The following is a 22,606-nucleotide window of genomic DNA, read 5'->3' as shown; positions in this document are numbered from 1 at the left end:
TGTGACTTATGCCTCCCTGCAGTAATAAACGCTGATCTTTGACGCCGAAGGAAGTGTCCCGTGTCTCTGTTTTTAGTGCGCCAGAACAGGTATCCCACGAAGGTTCTAGGTGTTGTCCCCTGGCACCGCTGGGCCTTAAATAGCCCAGTCCTTCAGTCATTTCATCTTTTATGTAAGAGATGGACTATAGAGTTGCATGGGTAGCATGCTGTGTATGCAACAGACTGTAAGCAAGATCACTTGGATGTGTGTTGTGCTGTGTCACACGTTCAGTTGTAATGCTACACACATACGTGCTATGTGTGCACTTGGAATGTACAGGTGTCATACTACATCTGGCTATTCAACAGACATTGACAAAATGACATTATATAGAACTTGACCCCTTGTGTGCCACTCTCATCCACAGCTCGCCCTGCCTGTTGTCCGTTGGGGTACATCGTGGTCATCCTGCTACTGCTCATTATGATTGCATCGTCAGCCACATCAACGGAGCATGCTTGGACATGTGGAGAAGTCAATTTGGGTAAGGACTCATATGAGGCTGTTTAGCGTTGGTATGAGTAGAAACGTGTGGTACTTGTTCATGTGCATGTAGTGTCACCTTGCATACATGCTACTCCATTATGTACCTCATGACATGTATGGCCACTCCCATGACAGGATAGTCACCCCTTCTGTCATCTGTTGTACTTTGATACTCTGGTGAATGCATCAATGTGTGTAGACATTGCCACAGCAACATTGCACATACCATGGCATGACATTGTGTCAGAGATCACAACCACGGACTCTGTGGGGGATTGCAGCCTCACTGTGTGCATTAGAATGTGACTGGATCATCACCTCCAGCTTGTGGCCCAGTCCAGTGTGATTACCATGAAACCATGTGGTGTCGGTGTTGCCCAGTGTATGTTCCACATCTTAAGACAACTGTCCTGTGAATCAGTTAACATGAATGCATTGCCCCCTGCAGCAGTATATCATGTCACTGTCATGTCGTTACCTCAGTGCAGGTTCAGAATACTGCTACGCCAGCCTTCACAGTGAGTAGCAGTGATGTTTAGATGCACATGATGCTATGTATGTTTAGCATGACTAAGTAAAAAGTGTGAAAGATGCATATGTGATTTTTTGTGTTGCACCAGTGGAGTGCGGTCATTCACATGAATCTCTGGTCGCCGGCACCATTACTGTGCTATGGTAGGGTCTGATTATGTCGCTTGGATGGACATCACTTGCACTTAATATTTATTGTACATGCATATCATGTTTAGCATTGTGATGCTTACTTGACACACCAGAAGACTGGCTACAGAGTGCCTTCATTGCCTGTCGATCATTAGCTTCCTCATCATATGTGATACTAACAGCTGTAGTGGATTTGCTCAAGTTGGCCTACATGGCCCTTATGGCTAACCTATATCAGATACAGACTTTAGAGTTAGCGGTATTTGGATTTCCATATGTTTCCATTTGTTACTGAGGTCCACCTCATCTGTGCCTGGGAATGTGTTTATACTACATAGATCTTTTTGCATGGGTGCTCACTTGTGAGCGTTACACATGACTCTAATGGATGACAGACTGTCCCAGTTTTTATGTGTCTGTGTCACAGCATCGTATCTCATGTGATGGCATGATTAATCATCATTATTTTTCACCAGACAGTACACTTCACAGGTGTGACTGGTACAGTGTAGCTAATGAGGTTTTTGAAGTGTCTGTGACATGAGAATGTTGTCCTAATGCTTATTTGCCTCTGTTTCAGGTCTCCCTCCCAGCAGTTCCCATCCTCTCCTTCCCTCGCCTGATCACCCTTTTGTGTCTGTTGTTTGTACTCAGACCAATGGGCTATTTGGAGGTGGAACCCTTAGAGCATCACACCACTCTGATGAAGAAAGGTACGGCCAGTCGTTGACAGCCTTGTAGGTATTCGTAAAGCGGCATTACAGGTGACATCATGATTAGTGTAAATTGGACTTATTGGCAATGCACATGTATGTTTGTGAAAGCTCCATGGGCTCACAATGTAAATAACATGTTGTGCATGACGTCTGACTCCTACAGAATATAGTGCCTGCTTGTGGCTCAACACACATGTCCGTCTAATGTGCACATATACTATTTTGAACGTAGTTACCTCATGCTTGTTAGGTGTGTAACTGTATATTGACCACACGCATGGGGTGGGTGAAGGCTAGAATACTATGTTGTGTGTGAGGTAGATGTCTTTGTTGGTGCAGTTTGGATTTGAACAAAATAGCTCTTGTATACACCTGCTGACGCTGTGTGTATTGTGCCCCACTTGACCGTAAGGGCCCTGATCCATTGACTGTGATGTGTGGTGATTACTGTGCCATTTTGTTGTCAGTGATCCTGAGTGAGGCAGACACTCCTGCCTTCACATCCACATGTCACTTTGTGCATTGCGGGTGCCCTTGTGTTATGTGTTTGTTTAGCAATTAGTCACACCCCTCCTGCCGTCATGTCTTCACTCATTGCTGTAGCTGCATACACCACCACCATGCAGCGCACACTATCCAGGAACACAGACACCTACAGGATGACCCTCCTCCCATCCATTAATAGAGCATATTCATGCCACCCTACACACAGACAACACCAGACATTGACCCTCGTGCTATAAAAATGCTTTGTACTCAGCCATAGCTGCTGCTATGCGTGTGTGTGCAACACATACTGGCACGACTATGCAGATTCACATGACATTGGGTCTACGTACCACCAGGTCATGTGCAGTGTCCAACACACACACACACCTTACATAGGCACAATATTGTACAGTGTTAGCTTGTCAACACCACTAGATCAGAAAACTGTTAGCTTACAGTCACGTGCCAGAACACAACATGCTCACACCACTTCTACATTGCTGTCACAGTCAGTCAAGTTGGCACATGGGACACACACCATGACCCTGTCTCTTGGGTGTGGTGTGATTTGCCCGTTCAGGGGTAGGTATTTGTCTGATATGTGTCGTTGTCCTGTATGCGTTGCTCCCATTACAGTAGTATAGTACTTGTAGCTCCATAGGGGTAGGTCACCTAGTCAGGTGTGCTTGTCTAGAGTGCTTCAGCCCATTGCCCACAGTCTGTCCTGCCACCGTTGTCCTGTGCGGCATTAATCACATACACAGTAATGCATCATGCTGATGGTAGCTCACATACCTGAGGACACAGTTGTAGGTACTCCCTACATGGACTACTACTTTTGTGACACTGACATGTACTCCTCAAAGTGACTCTCCTGGGCCTGCCTGTGCTAGCAGTATTGTGATTCAATCCCCCCTCCAGCATTGACTGTCCCACACAGGTGTGTCTTACCATCCATGTATGTAGTTTGTGGAAATTTCTGACCAATGTGTGTCCTCTATCAGATTCTGATCCAAGTGTGTGGATGACTGCTGTTTGTTGTATACCTTGCATTTTTGACATTTGCAGACACATATACATGTATGCTGTTTCAAAGATTACTCACCAAATGCGTATGATATTTACATTATTTATTGGGTGATCTTGTGCATGAAACGTGAATAGGTGCTGTACAGTAAGGGGGGAATCCAAAATTCACACCTGGAGATGGGATGCCTTACAGTTTCAGTCAACAGAGTCCAAGCCACAGTGCCTGACATCATTGGGCAGACTGTGACCAGCAAGTCCATGTGGGAGAGTCTCATAGGGGATGCTGTTGCACCCAGGGGCTATATGCCAGGTCCAGTGTCCTGGGAGAAGTCCATGGGCCACAGGCCCTCAACGTCTTCGCCGTGGACGACCCACCTTCCTTGGGGGACCTTCATGTGCAGGCATGGACGGTGCATGGGACGCTACGTCAGAGGGATCCTCCTCCTCCTCCCTCTCCTCCCTCCCTGTGGCTGGTGTTGCACTTTGCCGTGATGTTGCTGGCCTTGTGACACAGGGAGGGGGCTGCATGTTGGCAGCCATCTGACGTAGCACATGGACGATGTCCCTATGCACCATCAAGAGCTGAGCCTGGTGTGCCTCCACCCGTCCATAATGCAGGTCTTGCCTGGCTATTTGCTCTGCCTGCTGTTCTCTGAGCTGGTTGAGGGTCTCCGCAAGCTGGCTTACCTCACTGGTGTCCTGCCGGTATGCCTCAAGGATGTTACTGAGTTCAGCCATACCGGTCCCTGCAGCTGACTGGCCAGATTCTCGCCTCCGCCTTGCGCCACTCCCACCTCCCTGACCCACATGAGCACGGCCTGCGCTTGTGGGCACATCCGATCGACGGGCCCCCCGAGTGCTGGGAGGGTGGAGGTTGTCACCAACCTCAGGGGCGCCCGACAAAGGGTGTCCCTCATTTTCAGACAGGCTCGATTGTGAATCATGGGCAGGGCTCTGACCTGTCTGCTGGGATGTGGTGGGAATAGGTCCGGTGGTTGGCAGAGATGTAGCTGGTACAGTTGCTGCAGGGGTTTGGGATCCAGAGGAGCCAGGTTGGTTGGGGTCATCCACAGTGCGTTGAGGGACGGCGCTGCCGGTGGGGTCTGGGTCCTGCTGAGCCTGGGACTGGGATCCTTGGCCCCCCTGGCTGGGGGGGAGATCCGCACGTTGCCCTGTATGTGGGAGAGACAGACACTGTTAAGGCAATATCAAGTGACATGTGGTTTGGTTATCCATTATCAGCATCACTGTTCCACAGGCTATACATTGTTGACATTGTACAGTTGTGTATTTAGTGGTAGAAAAAACAATTGTACGATGAGGTATTTACATTCTTCCAATCTCTTGACAATGACTGACACAGCCATTGCTGTGTCTTGTGTTGCCGGCACCACACGTGTAAAGCATTTGTAAGTTTCACGCAACATCCTGGATAGGGTGAACATTCTTATGTGTGCATCAAGCATGCACAGAGTTTAGATGCAGCATGTTGATATAAGAGACAGAGCATCATTATTTAGCATGTCAGCTACAACTTTGGATGTCTTTTGCTGTTCCATGCTGGCCAAACAATGCCAACACCGCTGGACCTGTACACCCACTTCTAGATCATGGCTTTACAACTTGGCACTTCTCTGAGACGCATCACCTTGTCAATACCCATGTCCATGTTGGTACTTATGTGCATCCACAAAGGTAATGAGATGGGGCACGTGCTTTTTTAGAGAGGCACAATGGACTGGAGCTTCTGTTATGTGCATGTATGAGTTGTATGCATATTCATATGAGTACGTGTTTTGTTGTGGTACGTGGCAATTGGGACAGTGTTGCAATACGACGCCTGTCCCCCTGGGATGAGTTTCTGTAAGGGGTGTGTACAACAGGCCATGCTATTACTTTGTTTGTGAATTGCAAGCGTCCATTGTTCATGATTTGGCTGTCCCCTCCTGTGGCATGCTGCCATAATGGTGGATTAGTGTTGGTGCACAGGATGTGTGACCTTGTCCTGGTGTTTGTGTTTGCAATGAGCACAGGAGGGACTTGTGCTGCCTACACCTGTGCCCATTGTGTGCTACAGAGCTTTCTGAGATGTGTGTCCTGACACAGTACAGTGTAGACAGCAAATGGTGGGTGTCTTACAGGCACATAGCAGATGTTTGCTGGTACTTGTGAGACATCCCTTAACATTCTACTCTATGGAGTTTGTGAGGCCTGTGCAGTGCTTGTGTGCAACTGTGTGTGTGCCCCAGGGATGTGCGTTGAGGTGACAGAGGGACGCACACTGACTGATGGAGACAGAGGGAGAGGGAGACAGAGACAGAGGGAGACAGAGGGAGAGGGAGAGGGTGACAGAGGGAGACAGAGGGAGAGGGCGACTGAGGGAGAGGGAGACAGAGACAGAGGGAGACAGAGGGAGAGGGAGAGGGTGACAGAGGGAGACAGAGGGAGAGGACGACTGAGGGAGAGGGAGACAGAGGGAGACAGAGGGAGAGGGCGACTGAGGGAGAGGGAGACAGAGACAGAGGGAGACAGAGGGAGAGGGAGAGGGTGACAGAGGGAGACAGAGGGAGAGGGAGAGGGTGACAGAGGGAGACAGAGGGAGAGGGCGACTGAGGGAGAGGGAGACAGAGACAGAGGGAGACAGAGGGAGAGGGAGAGGGTGACAGAGGGAGACAGAGGGAGAGGGAGAGGGTGACAGAGGGAGACAGAGGGAGAGGGCGACTGAGGGAGAGGGAGACAGAGGGAGACAGAGGGAGAGGGAGAGGGAGACAGAGGGAGACAGAGACAGAGGCCGACAGAGGGAGAGGGAGACAGAGGGCGAGACAGGGATGGAGACAGGTAGATTGTGCTTGCTCTCTTGCTACACTGCCTTACTTTGTCTCAAAATGATGCATCTCTGTAAGGTGTGTCAGAAAATAGTAAATATTTAGAAGCTGTGGTGTAGTGTCTTGTGTGATATTTACCTATCCCTGTGCATTAGTCATTATGCTTGTGTGTGTCCCTGGGACATATGGCATGAGAGCAGCCTATTACCCTACACATTGCACTCTATGTGCCTACCCTTTGCAAATACCACCATTTGGTAGTGTACTGCTTGGACTCATGGCCACCCACCCCATGCTGCTGGGCACTGTTGTTGGTCTACCCATGTAACTTGTGTTTTTTGTACTCTCACCAGACTCAATGGCTCCTTCTATTCCATGTACTCCCACCGCTGGCAGTAGGACCATGACCTTCTCCTCCCAGGGATGGTATACAGCAGGTCTGCGGGGACCACCGCCTCCGGTGTGGTGTGCATTGGCGTAATCCTGTGCCATCTTCTTCTTCACCATCCTCCGCAGATCGTACCACCTGGCCTGGCATTCTTCCCTGGTGCGCCTGATGGGTGCAACAGCATTGACCCGGTCTACAATCCTCTCCCACATGCGTGTTCTTTCTGCCAGGCTGGTCTGTCTGACCAATGCGCCAAACAGCTGCGGCTCGACTCTGATGACTTCATCAGTAAGTATCTCCATCTCCGGGTTTGTGAATTTTGGATTCTTGTGTGTGGTCATGGTGTGTAGTGTATGTGATTGACTGGACAACAACGCACACAACTGCAAGGAACTCTTCAACATCGTGAAAGAGCTCTCCAACCCCAACGCCGGAAACAATGACATCACCCCGTCGCAAGACCTCTGCAACTCCCTCGCGTCCTACTTCCACAACAAAATCACGGACATACACAACAGCTTCAACAACCAACCAACGCAAGCCACAACCACAACGACGCCACCCACCACCACCCTCCGCACCTGGACCCCGATCAGCACCGAAGACACCATCCGCACCATGAACTCCATCCATTCCGGATCTCCGACTGACCCCTGCCCTCACCACGTCTTCAACAAGGCCGACGCTGTCATCGCACCCCACCTGCGGGACATCATCAACACCTCCTTCGACACCGCCACCTTCCCTGAGAGCTGGAAGCACGCCGAACTCAGCGCTCTTCTCAAGAAACCCACTGCAGACCCCACCGACCTCAAGAACTGCCGTCCCATCTCGCTCCTCCCGTTCCCGGCCAAAGTCATCGAGAAGACCGTCAACAAACAGCTGGCCGCCTTCCTCGAGACGAATGGATCCCTCGACCCCTCACAGTCGGGCTTCCGAGCGAACCACAGCACCGAGACCGCCCTCATCGCTGCCACCGATGACCTTCGAACTCTGATGGACAACGGAGAAACAGCGGCCCTCATCCTCCTGGACCTCTCCGCGGCTTTCGACACTGTCTGCCACCGCACCCTAGTACAGCGCCTCGGCAACATCGGAATCCAGGAGAAGGCACTGGAATGGATCACCTCCTTCCTCGACGGAAGAACACAGAGAGTCCGCCTACCACCGTACAAGTCAGAGGCCACCAAAGTCATCTGCGGCGTCCCTCAAGGATCCTCACTGAGCCCCACCCTCTTCAACGTCTACATGAGCCCCCTCGCGGCCATCGCACGCCAACACAACCTCAACATAATCTCCTACGCCGACGACACCCAGCTGATCCTCTCCCTGACCAACGACCCCGCCACCGCCAGAGCCAACCTGCACGAAGGGATGAAAGATGTAGCCGAATGGATGACGACCAGCCGCCTGAAACTGAACTCGGACAAGACGGAGGTCCTCATCCTGGGCTCCTTGCCCTCCGCCTGGGACGACTCCTGGTGGCCCCCCGCCCTGGGCACCTCACCCAAACCGACGGACCACGCACGCAACCTGGGCTTCATCCTGGACTCCTCCCTCTCCATGACCAGACAAGTAAACGCCGTCTCCTCGTCTTGCTTCAACATCCTGCGCATGCTACGTAAGATCTTCCGGTGGATCCCCACCGAGACGCGACAGACGGTCACCCAGGCCCTCGTCACCAGCCGACTGGACTACGGCAACGCCCTCTACGCCGGAACCACGGCCAAACTCCAGAAGAGACTCCAGCGGATCCAGAACGCCTCGGCCAGACTCATCCTCGACATCCCCCGACGCAGCCACATCTCCGGACACCTGAGGGTTCTGCACTGGCTCCCGGTCAACAAGAGAATCACCTTCCGTCTCCTCACCCACGTGCACAAAGCCCTACACGACCAAGGCCCGAGCTACCTCAACAACCGGATCAACTTCTACACTCCCAAGCGCCTCCTCAGATCAACCAACCACGCCCTCGCCGCCGTCCCCCGCATCCGAAGAGCGACAACAGGAGGAAGATCCTTCTCCTACCTGGCTGCCAAGACCTGGAACTCACTCCCGACCGACCTGCGCCTGACCCAAGACCACCTCTCCTTCAGGAAGAAGCTCAAGACCTGGCTGTTCGAGCAATAAACGGCACCCCCCCCACCCAGCGCCTTGAGACCCTACGGGTGAGTAGTGCGCTCTATAAATGACCTGATTGATTGATTGATTGATTGATTGATTGATTGAGGGGTTGATGGTGTGTATGAATGAGGGTGTTTGGGTCAGAATGTGAAGGGGGTGGTGTGGGTGTAGATGAGATAGGGTGTATGTGTGAAGGTATGTGTCTGCAATAGTTTGTGTGCTCTCAGTTTCCTCGCAAGAATGGGTATGTTGCAAAGGATGATGGGTTGTATGTGTGGTCCCTTTTATTGGTCAAATGGTGGGTGTGGCTTAATTTGAATTGTTGGGGTGGGTGTTATATGGGGTGGGTGTTAGTGTTCTCCTCTGTTTGGCTGTGACCAGGACATTGATTGTCAAAGGTGTGTACACAGGAGACATGTTCAGTGTGGTATTGCGACTCGTTAGCAAGGTCCTTGTGGTCGTTTTGGTGTTGGCGTTATATGTGCGTGCGGTACTTGTGCGTGCGAGTGAGTAGTACGGGCCGTTGGCGGGTGGGGGGGTTCGCGTAGGCTTGGCCGAGGGATGTGCGTGTCGTACTTGTGCGTGCGAGTGAGTGGTACGGGCCGTTGGCGGGTGGGGGGGTTCGCGTAGTCTTGGCCGAGGGGTGTGCGTGTCATACTTGTGCGTGCGAGTGAGTGGTACGGGACGTTGGCGGGTGGGGGGGTTCGCGTAGGCTTGGCCGAGGGGTGTGCGTGTCGTACTTGTGCGTGCGAGTGAGTGGTACGGGCCGTTGGCGGGTGGGGGGGTTCGCGTAGGCTTGGCCGAGGGATGTGCGTGTCGTACTTGTGCGTGCGAGTGAGTGGTACGGGCCGTTAGCGGGTGGGGGGTTCGCGTAGGCTTGGCCGAGGGATGTGCGTGTCGTACTTGTGCGTGCGAGTGAGTGGTACGGGCCGTTGGCGGGTGGGGGGGTTCGCGTAGGCTTGGCCGAGGAGTGTGCGTGTCGTACTTGTGCGTGCGAGTGAGTGGTACGGGCCGTTGGCGGGTGGGGGGGTTCGCGTAGGCTTGGCCGAGGGATGTGCGTGTCGTACTTGTGCGTGCGAGTGAGTGGTACGGGCCGTTGGCGGGTGGGGGGGTTCGCGTAGGTTTGGCCGAGGGGTGTGCGTGTCATACTTGTGCGTGCGAGTGAGTGGTACGGGCCGTTGGCGGGTGGGGGGGTTCGCGTAGGCTTGGCCGAGGGGTGTTCGTGTCGTACTTGTGCGTGCGAGTGAGTGGTACGGGCCGTTGGCGGGTGGGGGGGTTCGCGTAGGCTTGGCCAATGGATGTGCGTGTCGTACTTGTGCGTGCGAGTGAGTGGTACGGGCCGTTGGCGGGTGGGGGGGTTCGCGTAGGCTTGGCCGAGGGATGTGCGTGTTGTACTTGTGCGTGTGAGTGAGTGGTACGGGCCGTTGGCGGGTGGGGGGGTTCGCGTAGGCTTGGCCGATGGATGTGCGTGTCGTACTTGTGCGTGCGAGTGAGTGGTATGGGCCGTTGGCGGGTGGGGGGGTTCGCGTAGGCTTGGCCGAGGGGTGTGCGTGTCGTACTTGTGCGTGCGAGTGAGTGGTACGGGCCGTTGGGGGGTGGGGGGTTCGCGTAGGCTTGGCCGAGGGGTGTGCGTGTCGAACTTGTGCGTGCGAGTGAGTGGTACGGGCCGTTGGCGGGTGGGGGGGTTCGCGTAGGCTTGGCCGATGGATGTGCGTGTCGTACTTGTGCGTGCGAGTGAGTGGTACGGGCCGTTGGCGGGTGGGGGGGTTCGCGTAGGCTTGGCCGAGGGGTGTGCGTGTCGTACTTGTGCGTGCGAGTGAGTGGTACGGGCCGTTGGCGGGTGGGGGGTTCGCGTAGGCTTGGCCGAGGGGTGTGCGTGTTGTACTTGTGCGTGCGAGTGAGTGGTACGGGCCGTTGGCGGGTGGGGGGGTTCGCGTAGGCTTGGCCGAGGGGTGTGCGTGTAGTATGTATTGGTGGAGCTTGCAGTGAGGCGAATGTCCCGTACGAATCAATGTTGAAGCGTGAATACTTTGGCCCGTACGTATCTCGCTCAGGCATTTCGTTCCGAATCGGAATAGTGAGTTTGTACGGACTGATTACGAAACGTACGGTGGTCTGCTTGAGGCTTATTCGTACGGGTAAACGGATGTCATTCGTACGGATCGTAGCAAATCGTACGGAAATCAACGGTAACGGATCGGAATTCGCTGGTCGGACGGTAGTTTCCCATTCGTACGGAATCGGCTACGAATACGATTCGTACGCCGGATTATTTTACCGGATCGGAATCGACCCCTATGTCCTTACAGTCAGAAATGGAGGTCTTCGGTCTATCACAGTTGGTGATGGGACCCACCCACAATGCAGGACATACTATAGATGGAATATTCACTAATCTAGATAATCTGCTAGTTACTGACATCCTGCCTATGACTTGGACTGACCATTACTTGGTGCTAGGTACGATAAAAATTAGCGAAATCCCTACTGTTAAAACATCAACCTCCAAACAGGAATCTTTTAAGGTATGGAAAGATATCAATATTCCCAACCTTAAGGCAGCATTAGACATCTCTAAACCCACCTTGTCGAATGATCCAGAAATAGCCACAAACCAATACCAAACTTGGCTGGATCAGGCCATTAACAAATTAGTACCAGTTAAAAGGACGTCCAGGAATTGAAGCTCCCAATCAGCGCCCTGGTACACAGAAGAACTCAGGAAACATAAACAGATATGTAGAAATAAAGAAAGACAGTGGAGGAAAAATTATGACAAAGAAAGTAAAAATATGTATAAGGAGCTTCAGACTCAATATGAACTCCTGATTATAGAGGCAAAAAAAAAGTACTACACCGAGCAAATCGAAAGCGCCAAAAACTCTAAAAAGCTCTTTGACATAACCAAACAGCTTGCAGGAGATGTTCCCGATTTGAACCCTCCTTGTTCACAAAGCTTTTGTGACTCATTAGCATCCTTTTTTTTCCACTAAGGTGAATGACATCTTCTCAGTATTTGATTCCGTTGATAATCAAAGCATTGAGGATACAACAAAGTCACCTACTGATACTATTTTTCCACAGTTTGCGGAAATCACAGAAATTCAAATCCAGGACATTACCAAATCCATTAAGTCTGGCTCAGCATTGGATCCTTGTCCCCTGAAAACTCTCCGTCCATTAATGGACACCGTGATTCCTGTCATAACCCAAATTTGTAATCAAATGTTTCACATAGGAATTTTCCCTAGCCCCTTAAAAAAGACCTTACTGAAGCCTCTTTTGAAAAAATCTGGTCTAGACAAAACGGAGTTGAAAAACTATAGACCTATAGCCAACCTCCCGTTTCTTGCCAAAATAGCTGAGAAAGCCATGAATATTCAACTTGCGGAATTTATTGAGCAACACCATCTACTCGATGAAACCCAATTTGGATTCCGCAAGTTTCACGGAACGGAAACGGCACTTATTAAAGCGGCGGATGACATCCGATTAATCCGGGACCAAGGAGGCGCAGCCCTGTTGGTGCTGTTAGATTTATCGGCCGCTTTCGACACGGTTGACCACAAGATCTTGGTCAACCGTGTTGAAAAGATGGGAGTGCAAGGCTTGGCTAAAAAACTACTGGCATCTTTTCTGATGGACAGAGCTCAGGCAGTCACCTTAGGCCAATTCGAGTCAGCAGAATTGTCCTTGCCATGTGGGGTACATCAAGGTTCATCCCTTAGTCTGACACTATTTAACATCTATGTGTCGGACCTTGCTAAAACCATCAAAGCACATGGGATGAACCTTACCTCATATGCGGATGACACCCAGTTGATTCTGGCCGTCAGAGATGATGGGGATACAGTAGCGGAGAATTTTAAGGCAGGTATGCTGGCCATCGGACCATGGATGTCAGCAAACTGCCTAAAATTGAACTCCGATAAAACTGAGGTGGTAACCTTTGGTCATCTCAGCCCAATCTGGTCTCTGGCATGGTGGCCATCATCCTTTGGATCCTTGCCTAAACCATCCACGAAGGTGAGAAACCTGGGCGTCATGTTTGACGACAACTTGAACTTCATGGCTCACGCCAACCAAACGGCCGCCACAGCATTCTACAAACTACGCTTGGTTAAGAAGATCCTTCCCTTTCTTCCCAAAAATGTAGGCAAGACACCAGTTAGCGCTCTTGTTCTGTCAGCATTGGATTACTGCAATGGCCTGTTTGCCAATGCTCAAACTAGAGTTATCAAGAAAATGCAGACAGTTCAGAACGCAGCAGCCAGGCTTCTCTCGGATACCCCTAAATTCATGCCTATAACCAAGACTTTGAGAAGCTTTCATTGGCTCCCTATCAGGAATAGAATTAAATTCAAAACATTGTGCATTGTCTATAAATCGTTACATTTACAAGCACCGCAATTCCTGAGAGACCATCTTGTTCCATATATTCCTTCTCGGCCGCTCCGTTCAGCTATGCTGAACGATCTGGTTGTTCCACGGACTAAACTAGTCAACTGGGGAGACAGACGTTTCCTGGTTGCCGCCCCAAAACTATGGAACACACTTCCCCAATCCATTAGATCCAGCCCTAATCTCCTGTCATTCAGAAAGAAACTGAAAACATGGTTGTTTAACCTCTAGAGCTAGAAGCCAAGCACAGGAGAGTTCTCAATAGTACAGCGCCGAGACGCATTGAGCCATGTAGAAGAGCTGCGTATCGCCACGGAAGCAAGAAAAGCTTCCGTTCAACACTCAATGGCGATCCAGACTACCCTTTCAATTCGGCAATTATCTATCATATGACATGTCGCAATTTGAGCGATTTTTTATGGTAAGATTTACATTTAACATCTTTCATCGACTGGTGGTATTTCTGGTCCAAAATAGTTGGGATCGAATCCTTTCACCTTGTCCATGTGATGGAACATCAGAGCAGTCAACCATTCACACTGTTCTGTTCTGTAAATTTTATGATGGCCATCGTAAGCTCTGGTTGTTACCGCTGTTACAAACACTTGGTTTTAGAAGATGTCGCCCAGCCATGCTGCGATTGCAGTTTCTAGAGACTGAACGGACTTGTAAATACACTGTGACATTTCTGAAATGTATTTTTAAACACAGAGCAAACCTTTGATAAGTTTCATCTCTCTGAAAATAAATGAATCTTAGAAACCAAGAATGCTGATGTATTAGCTAGCATGGCTAGGGATCCCCAATGTTCCGTATGGATAACACGTTTAAATGAATTGTAATAGTTTCTTTTTTTTAACCATGCATAATGATGTTTTTACTTGTGACATTGTTTTTATGGTCTTTTATGTACTTTAAAAACCGAATAAAGAATATATATATATATATATATATATATATATATATATATATATATATATATATATATATATATACTAAATTTGGTAGGAAATTTAAAATCCCTAAATTGAACTGAAAGCAAAAAACATATATATATATATATATATATATATATATATATATATACATACATATATATATATATATATATATATATATATATATTTTTTTTATTTTTTTTTTTATTAGCATCAGCTCTTTGATTGGGCTATTTTTTAGTCTTCCAAAGAATTTTTAATTTACATTTTTGCACCTTTTAAATGTCTCCTCTAATATGGAGTTGTGTCTGACTACCTTGACAACCCAGAGTTCCTTTCTTCCTATTTTGCATAATTTATTCAGCACTCTAAGACTGAAAGAGTATTGTCTTGACTCTACTAGGTACTCCCTTGAATCTCTGACAGAATATCGAGGCTGAAAATATCGACAGACAAAATATCGACGCTGGAATATCGAAGGCAAGTATATCGACACCCTATCTACAACATGGTAAGTACAAAAATATCGAAACAAAAATATCGATGTTAAAAATATCGTAATTAAAAATATCGTTTTTAAAAAAAAGGTAAAATTAAGTAAATAGTACTTATATATATTTTAAACTTATGTTAAAATGTGTTATAATGTTTATAATGAATAAATAATACATATTTACTATTAAACATTTAATTAAAATTAATAATAAAATATCATATATACTTAAATAATTATAATATATACATAATTTTTTTAATAATTATAAAATATTTCCAAATACTACAATTTAAAAATACATCAACACTCATAAAATAATAACATAAATAATAATAAATAATTATATTTAATAAATAACAACAATTAAATATACTTTCAATATTTTTAAAATTAATTAAATACAACATTATGTAACATCTTAAATACATAAATAAATATAAATAATATTGAATAGCATAAGGGTAAAAATTACTATTCAAACTCCAGATGGTGCAACAGTAGATAAAGCGTTGGATAGCCTAAAGGTAAAAATTACTATTCCAACTCCAGTGAGTGCAACAGTAGGGAAAGCGTTGGATCGCGGGTATGTAAAAATGACTATTCCCACTCCAATGAGTACAACATTAGGGAAAGCGTTGGATAGCGTAAGAGTAAAAATTACTATTCCCACTCCAGAGAGTGCAACAGTAGGGAAAGCATTGGATAGCGAGTGGGTAAAAATTACTATTCCAACTCCAGTGAGTGGAACAGTAGGGAAAGCATTGGATAGCGGGTATGTAAAAATTACTATTCCCACTCCAATGAGTGCAACATTAGGGAAAGCGTTGGATAGCGTAAGAGTAAAAATTACTATTCCCACTTAAGAGAGTGCAACAGTAGGGAAAACATTGGATAGCGGATGGGTAAAAATTACTATTCCAACTCCAGTGAGTGGAACAGCAGGGAAAGCGTTGGATAGCGGATATGTAAAAATGACTATTCCCACTCCAATGAGTGCAACATTAGGGAAAGCATTGGATAGCGTAAGAGTAAAATTTACAATTCCCACTCCAGAGAGTGCAACAGTAGGGAAAACGTTGGATAACGGGTGGGTAAAAACTTACTATTCCCACTCCAGTGAGTGGAACAGTGGGGAATGCGTTGGATAGCGTATGGGTAAAAATTACTATGCCAACTCCAAAGGGTGCAACAGTAAGAAAAGCGTTGGATACTGTAAAAATAATATATAATATTCCAACTCCAAAGGGTGCAACAGTATGGAAAGCGTTGGATAGCGTAGATTGGCAAATTACTATTCCAACTCCAGAGGGTGCAACAGTAGGTAAAACGTTGGATAGTGTAGGGGGAAAAATTACTATTCCCACTCCAGAGAGTGCAACATTAGGGAAAGCGTTGGATAGCGTAAGAGTAAAAATTACTATTCCTACTCCAGAGAGTGCAACAGTAGGGAAAACGTTGGATAGCGGGTGGGTAAAAATTACTATTCCAACTCCAGTGAGTGCAACAGTAGGGAAAGCGTTGGATCGCGGGTATGTAAAAATGACTATTCCCACTCTAATGAGTACAACATTAGGGAAAGCGTTGGATAGCGTAAGAGTAAAAATTACTATTCCCACTCCAGAGAGTGCAACAGTAGGGAAAGCATTGGATAGCGAGTGGGTAAAAATTACTATTCCAACTCCAGTGAGTGGAACAGTAGGGAAAGCATTGGATAGCGGGTATGTAAAAATTACTATTCCCACTCCAATGAGTGCAACATTAGGGAAAGCGTTGGATAGCGTAAGAGTAAAAATTACTATTCCCACTTAAGAGAGTGCAACAGTAGGGAAAACATTGGATAGCGGATGGGTAAAAATTACTATTCCAACTCCAGTGAGTGGAACAGCAGGGAAAGCGTTGGATAGCGGATATGTAAAAATGACTATTCCCACTCCAATGAGTGCAACATTAGGGAAAGCATTGGATAGCGTAAGAGTAAAATTTACAATTCCCACTCCAGAGAGTGCAACAGTAGGGAAAACGTTGGATAACGGGTGGGTAAAAACTTACTATTCCCACTCCAGTGAGTGGAACAGTGGGGAATGCGTTGGATAGCGTATGGGTAAAAATTACTATGCCAACTCCAAAGGGTGCAACAGTAAGAAAAGCGTTGGATACTGTAAAAATAATATATAATATTCCAACTCCAAAGGGTGCAACAGTATGGAAAGCGTTGGATAGCGTAGATTGGCAAATTACTATTCCAACTCCAGAGGGTGCAACAGTAGGTAAAACGTTGGATAGCGTAGGGGGAAAAATTACTATTCCCACTCCAGAGAGTGCAACATTAGGGAAAGCGTTGGATAGCGTAAGAGTAAAAATTACTATTCCTACTCCAGAGAGTGCAACAGTAGGGAAAACGTTGGATAGCGGGTGGGTAAAAATTACTATTCCAACTCCAGTGAGTGCAACAGTAGGGAAAGCGTTGCATCGCGGGTATGTAAAAATGACTATTCCCACTCTAATGAGTACAACATTAGGGAAAGCGTTGGATAGCGTAAGAGTAAAAATTACTATTCCCACTCAAGAGAGTGCAACAGTAGGGAAAACGTTGGATAACGGGTGGGTAAAAATTACTATTCCCACTCCAGTGAGTGGAACAGTAGGGAAAGCGTTGGATAGCGTATGGGTAAAAATTACTATGCCAACTCCAAAGGGTGCAACAGTAAGAAAAGCGTTGGATAGCGTAAAAATATTATTTAATATTCCAACTCCAAAGGGTGGTACAGTATGGAAAGCGTTGGATAGCGTAGATTGGCTAATTACTAGTCCAACTCCAGAGGGTGCAACAGTAGGGAAAACGTTGGATAGCGTAGGGGGAAAAATTTCTATTCCCACTCCAGAGAGTGCAACAGTAGGGAAAGTGTTGGATAGCGTAGGGAGAAAAATTACTATTCCTACTCCAATGAGTGCAACATTAGGGAAAGTGTTGGATAGCGTAAGGGTAAAAATTACTATTCCAACTCCAGTGAGTGGAACAGTATTGAAAGCGTTGGATAGCGTAGGTAGGAAAATTACTATTCCAACTCCAGAGGGTGCAACAGTACGGACAACTTTGGATAGCGTTGGGGGAAAAATTACTATTCCCACCCCAGAGAGTGCAACAGTAGGGAAAGCGTTGGATAGCGTAGGGAGAAAATTACTATCCAACTCCAAATGGTGCAACAGTAGGGAATGCCAATTAATAAATATTTACAAAATATATTACACATACAAAAATGTAATTAATTACAAATAAATTACTTCCCACCCCATTTCCCTATAAACCCACAACCCACTCTGGTACTAAAACATAACATTTAATAATAATTAACATTAATTTCCAATTAAATAAATAATTTATCAATTAAAATAATTAATTGCCAATTAATAATTAAATAAAAAACTTAATTATTTACAATTAAATTACTTCCCACCCTATTCCCCTATAAACCCACAATCCACTCTGGTACTAAAACATAACATTTAATAAAAAATTAACATTAATAGCCAATTAAATAATTAATTTATCAAATAAAATATTGAATTGCCAATTATTAATTACAATTAAATTACTTCCCACCCTATTCCCCTATAAACCCACAACCCACTATTGTACTAAAACATAACATTTAATAATAATTAACATTAATTACCAAATAAATAACTAATTTATCAATTAAAATAATTAATTGCCAATTAATAATTAAATAAATAAGTAATTAATTACAATTAAATTATTTCCCACCCTATTCCCCTATAAACCCACAACCCGCTCTGGTACTAAAACATATAATTTAATAAAAATTAACATTAATTACCAATTAAATAATTAATTTATCAAATAAAATAATTAATTTCCAATAATAATTACAATTAAATTACTCCCACCCTATTCCCCTATAAACCCAAAACCCACTCTGGTACTAAAACATAACATTTGATAATAATTAACATTAATTACCAATTAAATAATTAATTTATCAATTAAAATAATTAATTGCCAATTAATAATTACAATTAAATTACTTCCCACCCTATTCCCCTATAAATCCACAACCCGCTCCGGTACTAAAACATATAATTTACTTAAAAATAAATTTAATAATATATAAAAATAATAAACATATAATATACATTAATTTAAATACTTAACAAAAACATATAATACATCCATAATAAAAATCAAAAAAAATAATACAAATATCGATATTAATAACATTGAAATTAGTTACATCGATATATATGCTATCGATATTACTAACTTCGATATTACTTACATCGATATAAATGAATTCGATATTACTTACCTCAGGGTCGATATTCTGTCCTACGATATTCTTGACATCGATATTCTGTACCTTCGAAATTTTAAACACGATATTTTGGTAGGTCGAAATTTTCAACTCGATATTTTGACTGTGTACCACTCCCTTATGTCCGGACAAAGCAGTACCTCTCCAATGAGCTCTAACTAGAGCAGAATGGCACTCTGCTAATCCTGTGCTTAAAGACTTTGCTTTAAAAATGGCAAAGGCTTTATTCTTTCTAACTTGATGTGTCATAACCCCGTGCTTGAAACTCAGCTAGAAAATCAGACATTTGAGGTTAGCAGATTTCTATATAAAGGAAAGCATTGGATAGCGGGTGGGTAAAAATTACTATTCCAACTCCAGTGAGTGGAACAGTAGAGAAGCATTAGATAGCGGGTATGTAAAAATTACTATTCCCACTCCAATGAGTGCAACATTAGGGAAAGCGTTGGATAGCGTAAGAGTAAAAATTACTATTCCCACTCCAGAGAGTGCAACAGTAGGGAAAACATTGGATAGCGGATGGGTAAAAATTACTATTCCAACTCCAGGGAGTGGAACAGCAGGGAAAGCGTTGGATAGCGGGTATGTAAAAATGACTATTCCCACTCCAATGAGTGCAACATTAGGGAAAGCATTGGATAGCGTAAGAGTAAAATTTACTATTCCCACTCCAGAGAGTGCAACAGTAGGGAAAATTTTGGATAACGGTTTGGTAAATATTACTATTCCCACTCTAGTGAGTGGAACAGTAGGGAATGCGTTGGATAGCGTATGGGTAGAAATTACTATGACAACTCCAAAGGGTGCAACAGTAAGAAAAGCGTTGGATAGCGTAAAAATAATATATATTATTCCAACTCCAAAGGGTGCAACAGTATGGAAAGCGTTGTATAGCGTAGATTGGCAAATTACTATTCCAACTCCAGAGGGTGCAACAGTAGGGAAAACGTTGGATAGCGTAGGGGGAAAAATTACTATTCCCACTCCAGAGAGTGCAACATTAGGGAAAGCGTTGGATAGCGTAAGAGTAAAAATTACTATTCCTACTCCAGAGAGTGCAACAGTAGGGAAAACGTTGGATAGCGGGTGGGTAAAAATTACTATTCCAACTCCAGTGAGTGCAACAGTAGGGAAAGCGTTGGATCGCGGGTATGTAAAAATGACTATTCCCTCTCTAATGGGTACAACATTAGGGAAAGCGTTGGATAGCGTAAGAGTAAAAATTACTATTCCCACTCCAGAGAGTGCAACAGTAGGGAAAGCATTGGATAGCGGGTGGGTAAAAATTACTATTCCAACTCCAGTGAGTGGAACAGTAGGGAAAGCATTGGATAGCGGGTATGTAAAAATGACAATTCCCACTCCAATGAGTGCAACATTAGGGAAAGCGTTGGATAGCGTAAGAGTAAAAATTACTATTCCCACTCCAGAGAGTGCAACAGTAGGGAAAACGTTGGATAGCGGGTGGATAAAAATTACTATTCCAACTCAGTGAGTGGAACAGTAGGGAAAGCGTTGGATAGCGGGTATGTAAAAATGACTATTCCCACTCCAATGAGTGCAACATTAGGGAAAGCGTTGGATAGCGTAAGAGTAAAAATTACTATTCCCACTCCAGAGAGTGCAACAGTAGGGAAAACGTTGGATAACGGGTGGGTAAAAATTACTATTCCCACTCCAGTGAGTGGAACAGTAGGGAAAGCGTTGGATAGCGTATGGGTAAAAATTACTATGCCAACTCTAAAGGGTGCAACAGTAAGAAAAGCGTTGGATAGCGTAAAAATATTATTTAATATTCCAACTCCAAAGGGTGGAACAGTATGGAAAGCGTTGGATAGCGTAGATTGGCTAATTACTATTCCAACTCCAGAGGGTGCAACAGTAGGGAAAACGTTGGATAGCGTAGGGGGAAAAATTACTATTCCCACTCCAGAGAGTGCAACAGTAGGGAAAGTGTTGGATAGCGTAGGGAGAAAAATTACTATTCTTACTCCAATGAGTGCAACATTAGGGAAAGTGTTGGATAGCGTAAGGGTAAAAATTACTATTCCAACTCCAGTGAGTGGAACAGTAGGGAAAGCGTTGGATAGCGTATGGGTAAAAATTAATATTCCAACTCCAAAAGGTGCAACAGTATTGAAAGCGTTGGATAGCGTAGGTGGGAATATTACTATTCCAACTCCAGAGGGTGCAACAGTACGGACAACTTTGGATAGCGTTGGGGGAAAAATTACTATTCCCACTCCAGAGAGTGCAACAGTAGGGAAAGCGTTGGATAGCGTAGGGAGAAAAATTACTATTCCAACTCCAAATGGTGCTACAGTAGGGAATGCTAATTAATAAATATTTACAAAATATATTACACATACAAAAATGTAATTAATTACAATTAAATTACTTCCCACCCTATTCCCCTATAAACCCACAAACCACTCTGGTACTAAAACATAACATTTAATAATAATTAACATTAATTACCAATTAAATAAATAATATATCAATTAAAATAATTAATTGCCAATTAATAAATAAATAAAAAAATAATTATTTACAATTAAATTACTTCCCACCCTATTCCCCTATAAACCCACAATCCGCTCTGGTACTAAAACATAACATTTAATAAAAATTAACATTAATTGCCAATTAAATAATTAATGTATCAAATAAAATAATTAATTGCCAATTAATAATTACAATTAAATTACTTCCCACCCTATTCCCCTATAAACCCACAACCCACTATTGTACTAAAACATAACATTTAATAATAATTAACATTAATTACCAATTAAATAACTAATTTATCAATTAAAATAATTAATTGCCAATTAATAATTAAATAAATAAGTAATTAATTACAATTAAATTACTTCCCACCCTATTCCCCTATAAACCCACAACCCGCTCTGGTACTAAAACATAACATTTAATAAAAATTAACATTAATTCACAATTAAATAATTAATTTATCAAATAAAATAATTAATTTCCAATTAATAATTACAATTAAAAAACTTCCCACCCTATTCCCCTATAAACCCACAACCCACTCTGGTACTAAAACATAACATTTAATAATAATTAACATTAATTACCAATTAAATAATTAATTTATCAATTAAAATAATTAATTGCCAATTAATGATTAAATTAATTAAATAATTACAATTAAATTACTTCCCACCCTATTCCCCTATAAACCCACAACCCGCTCTGGTACTAAAACATAACATTTAATAAAAATAACATTAATTACCAATTAAATAATTAATTTATCAAATAAAATAATTAATTGCCAATTAATAATTACAATTAAATTACTTCCCACCCTATTCCCCTATTAATCCACAACCCGCTCCGGTACTAAAACATATAATTTACTTAAAAATAAATGTATTAATATATAAAAATAATACACATATAATATAAATTGATTTAAATACTTAACAAAAACATATAACACATACATAATAAAAATCAAAAAAATAATACAAATATCGATATTAATAACATCGAAATTAGTTACATCGATATATATGCTATCGATATTACTAACTTCGATATTACTTACATCGATATAAATTAATTCGATATTACTTATCTCAGGGTCGATATTCTGTCCTACGATATTCTTGACATCGATATTCTGTACCTTCGAAATTTTAAACACGA

The sequence above is a fragment of the Lissotriton helveticus genome, chromosome 3_2 (genome assembly GCF_964261635.1).
Source record: "Lissotriton helveticus chromosome 3_2, aLisHel1.1, whole genome shotgun sequence".
Taxonomy (NCBI): Eukaryota; Metazoa; Chordata; class Amphibia; order Caudata; family Salamandridae; genus Lissotriton; species Lissotriton helveticus.
Note: the sequence above shows the minus strand (reverse complement) of the source record.